A 5,000-nucleotide genomic window follows, 5' to 3' on the forward strand; every position below is an offset into this window, starting at 1 on the left:
AAGAGAATTGAGTGTATATCTAACAGAATTCTGACACTATTCGTCACATCTTCAGTCCATCTGACGCAAAAACAAGAGAACCGTGTGTGTGTTGCTAGCACTTCTCAAGAAACTGAGACAGAATTGCTGATGGCAGTTTTGCACAAAAGACAACTGCGAGGAAAAAGCACAAAGTTCAAACGATGACAGTTCTAATCAATACTAATACTTCTCACAAAAAAAGATCAAATATCAGGGTTTCTGCCAAGAAACTTAGTATACCGTACGGTACTTCGTATAACCAGCATACGCTTTCAGCAAGGCAGTCAACTTTCACTAACTTACGATGCACGGAAGAAGACAGCCGTGGCGATAGAATAGATGAAAAAAGGGCCGGACCAAGTTCGTTTGAGTGGGGGTGGGGTTCCAACTGAAGGCAGGGGTCCAGGGGCCGCCGAGGGGGTCTGGGGGGCAAAGCCTCCCAGAAGCCGAGAAAATTTTGCATTTGTGAGGTCATTTTTTGGTCTTTCCTTGCAACTGGGAATCAAAATTACACATTTTCAACAGTAACAAAACACGCGGAAGTGGGAAAGGTATAGGTGCGAGCACTCAATTATCTCACAGTGTGCAGTTCAGTCCCTTTCCGAAACATCGGTTCCCCGATAGTGCAGATGATATCTTGTTGCAATCGGTTCTCTGATACTATTAATACTAGTGATAGTGTAGCGTGTGACTTGACTTGTGGCCTATGATGATGGACTTATAACGGGGAGGGCAGGCCGTTGTCGACTTGATGTTGTTCATAATTTGAAATAGTTTTAGAAGACCAAATAAACTAAGGGAGTTGGGGGAAGAGCTTAAAAAGTCCACATATCTTTTTTTCTTTTCTCTGAGAGGTACATCGGATGGCCAGGGGGGGGGATGGGGGGTCCGGAACCCAGGAACCCCCCCCCCTCCCCAGATCCGGCCCTGGGGGGGGGGGTCTGACGAGGGAAGGAAGATGACGATAAGGACAAGGCACTGCCATTCTAATTCGGACTGAGATCAACACAATCATATCCGATTGCAAACGGAAGGAAGTGAGGAGGAGGGAGAGCGTGAGGCATAGCAGAAGAGGCTAACAAGGGGAATAACATATGCCATTCTAGCCGTTGAAAGAGATGGAAATGATCATGTCCGGATGCTGTGTGTCATCTTGAGAATCTGCCACCGGGCGTTTTCTCAGAAGTACATGCATAGTGTCTTGAACGTACGCGACGGTGGTAATGAATGTTGTGCTATACAGATATGATATAACTAGATGATTACCCGCTTCGCCGGGTACCGGCTTCGCCGGGAAGAAGTAGAGCCGAATACCAGGCTGCGCCTGGGACCCGGCTCTGCCGGGTGTACGCCGGCTTCGCCGGCGCACGAAGGAAAGGAGATAAACGCGCAAAACACTGGAGACCTTCTAAAAATAGTAACGTGCAGTGACCTTCTAAAGATAGTAACGTAGTAACGGGAATATGGATTGATGCCACACGGAGGAAGGGAGATAATCGCGGCTGAAAACACTGGAGAAGATAAGGAAGAGTTACTGGTAGTGGATCCCGAAAAAAAAATCGGTTCAGCGCGCACAGCGCTGCGCGCTGAGAGCACGTGTTGAAATATCTCATCGATGAGGTTGTGTCCGGGGTGTAGCTGAATACGGTGTCCAAATTTGAAAAAGATCCACCGAGAACTTTGGCCGTGCATCGCGAACAGACAGACAGACAGACAGACAGACACTAGTCGTATATATATATATATAGATGATAAAGGTCTATTTGTCTAACTGAAGCTAATTGAGCTCTGCTTGACCAGTCGGAGAGTGTCCGGGTTGGACATGGGTCAACTTTATGTGAAGACCCAGAGACGGAAGCCATATCCTACCCTCGAGGGGGGGAGGGGGAGGGGGGATGCAAACTCTGCACCAGCGACACATAAACCCCGGTCGAGAGAGAGAGATATTGAAGAAGATGATGAAAAAAACCCTGTTTCTTGAATGTTCGTAAAACAATCACATTAGAGATGCACAAACTATGTGAGTACTGTTTTGAGGACAGACTTGTTTCGGAAGAATTTCAGGAAACAACAAAAAATCTCAATCGCGTCCAAATACTGCGTAGAAAAGCAGTTTTGGTCCATGTTCAGGTTGTGGAGCTATTCATGAGGATTGTGCGCAGTGACGGTGTCGTGCATTACCTATAGCGTCGTCTATAAACAAAAACAATTTGTTGTTTTCAATTTTGAAGCAAGTAATATAGCCCATAGAACTATAGCACTGATGCCGGTTGGGCGTGGTTACATATACTCTTGTGTCAGAAAAGGCAAAATCAACACCGACCTACTGGTGTCAAGTATCCAGAGTATCGAATGGGTCGTTGTGACAAATTCATTGAGTCAAATAACCTCGTTCAATCAAACACCGTAAACTAAGTGATTCGGTCGCTAATACTAAGTTTGACCCGAGTTATTCAACAAGTCAAATAATACGAAACTAACCTAGTTCTATCAAACACCATAAAATAAGTGACTAAGACTCGCCTATACAAAGTTCAAACCTGGTGGAGTTGATATTTAATAAGTGTTGGCAGTTCTCAATTCACTACGCATCTATCTCGTCGTGTAATGCTACCAGATTCCAGAAAGGAAGTAATTTGTATGCTGACTAGTCTGCAAAAACTGGTTTCACAGATATCAACAGGCAAGAATTTCACAAAGAACTCATCCCTAAGCGAGCAAGGTAGGGGCAATAATTAATCCACGATGAATTACCAGCACAACTCCAGGAATCTAACAAACAAGCGCACAAGAGAAGTATCATGAAGATCTGTTTACATCACGATGTTCAAATATGTCAAGAACTGATCCAGGAATTCACGTGCACAGATGACGTGAGTTGTTGAATGTCAATACATACGCTCTGCGTAGTTGATTGAACACTAACATTAATGTTTCATTATTACATCCTGACACAGACAATTGCACATAACAAGCTTTCTTTGTTCTGAAACTCAGTCATAGCTGTCAGAACAGAAAATCCACATTTTCAACCAGAGTAGACTTGAGTGCGGGGATTAGCCTCGCAAGGCTCCAAAAGATAGTTTCTGTTTTCAAAGATGATTCTCAGTGTTGGAACGTCTTTGCTCAGAACTCAAACCCACGATTGTTTTTCATCTAATGGAATCTGCACGCTGGGGTTTTCTGCAAATGCCAACGCATCGCAGAGATTCTATGGTTTTTTTAATCTATAGATTATGTGGATTTTTTCTTGCGTATCATCAAATCACAAGCCCATCATCTCACATTGGTTGTAAATGTCACAGTGATTGTGTCAAAACTGATACTGCTCTGTGCAGTTGTCTGTAGAAATCACATACACCAGACGAAATAAATATTTATCTGAAAATGCACTCACGTCTCTTACACAAAAGTTGTTTCAGTAAAATTGTGTCGATCTCCATGCAATGTTGCAGCGAGGCACACTAACTTCCGAGTGGTCTACATAGAAGTTTGGGACTTTGCTTTTCATGCCATAAAATGCATCCGGGTTCTCAAACAGAACATCCGGGTTTGGGCCATGCATGATGATAACAGGCGAGTGTGGAGCCTGAGGGTTATCGCTTGATAAGGCCTAAAAAAAAAATAGGTGTGGTTACGGTAACCCGACCTACCCTATTTTTAAGGGCCGACCCTATAACTTTTTATTACATTTGTCAGAAAAAAATAAAAACACACAAGAAAACGAGTGCAGAAAACGCAAAGAAAGCGAAAGCGCCCGAGTCGCACACTTATTTCCCTGTCAAGTAGGTTTAATTTGTACACATTAGAAAAAAAAGTTAAAAAAAAAAAAAGTGATTGCCTACCTTCCTACCCTATTTTTTTGGGCTATGTTACCGTAACCACACCTATTTTTTTGTGTGCCTAAGCCGAGGGAGACGGTTCTTTCCTTCCATTGGATCACACAGGGAACTACGGGTTTTTACTGAGAGACAAAGTGTGTGTGTGTGTATGTGTGTGTGTGTGTGTGAGTGTGTGTGTGTCTGTGTCTGTGTGTGTGTGTGTGCGTGTGTGTGTGTGAGAGAGAGAGAGAGAGAGAGAGAGAAATATAAATGAAGAGAGAGGGAGAGAGAGAAATATAAAAGAAGAGAGAGAGCAATAAAGAGAGAGAGAGAGAGAGAGAGAGAGAGAGAGAGAGAGAGAGAGAGAGAGGTGAAGGTCACACCCATACACACACAGACACAGACACAGACACACACACACACAAGCAGACACACACACACACACACACACACACACAAGCAGACACGCATACAGACACACAGACACACACAGACACACACACAGACACACACACAGACACACACACACACACAATCACACACAATCACACACACACGCGGGGAGACTGATATGTAAGGGTAAACTGTGACGCGAAAAATAAATACGCATTTAAATTCCTCGGAAGATAATATTCTGCGTTCTTCAGACACAACCTGTCAATATAAACAATGTTTTGTGATAGAAAAAAGGCGGTCGGTTTGGATGTACCTAAACCGTTATCGTCAGCCTCAGCTAATGAATGGAGATACTTGTATCATTCGTGAAAATACCAAACAGGACTTGACAGCTGAGGCTGTAATTCACCATTGTTGTCTGCATTTTGCCGCAGGCTTCGAGTTTTAGAGATGAGAATGATGTCTGGCGTTTTTCAAACCTTATAAGAAACAAACTGTTACTCTTTTTTTTCTCAAGAAATACAAATTCTTGGTCGAAAGGAATGGACAAGTCAGAGCAGGTGCTAAGTGTTGCTCTGCGGCTAACTATCATTAGCGGATTATGACTTTATTCAGTTATTCTGCAGAAAAACAGAAATGCTGGAGAAAAACTGTTTGTTTCTGCAGCATTTCTGCATAATGTCATGTTTCGCGAGAGCAACTTTTTTCTGCAGTAAAATTGAAATCAAGAATGCTGCAGTAAAACGGTGATGTTGTTTTACT

General features: G+C 43.3%; 1 protein-coding gene across 1 annotated transcript in view; it reads right to left on the reverse strand.

Annotated features, from left to right (window-relative positions):
* Positions 1-3,545, reverse strand: part of LOC138965664 (short transient receptor potential channel 7-like) — a 59,892-nt gene extending 56,347 nt beyond the window's left edge. The window contains exon 1 of the mRNA XM_070337850.1: positions 3,419-3,545. The gene's annotated coding sequence lies outside the window, so the exon portion shown is untranslated. The remainder of the gene's footprint in view (positions 1-3,418) is intronic.
* Between the last annotated feature and the right edge of the window lie 1,455 nt (positions 3,546-5,000).

The sequence above is a fragment of the Littorina saxatilis genome, linkage group LG1 (genome assembly GCF_037325665.1).
Source record: "Littorina saxatilis isolate snail1 linkage group LG1, US_GU_Lsax_2.0, whole genome shotgun sequence".
NCBI lineage: Eukaryota > Metazoa > Mollusca > Gastropoda > Littorinimorpha > Littorinidae > Littorina > Littorina saxatilis.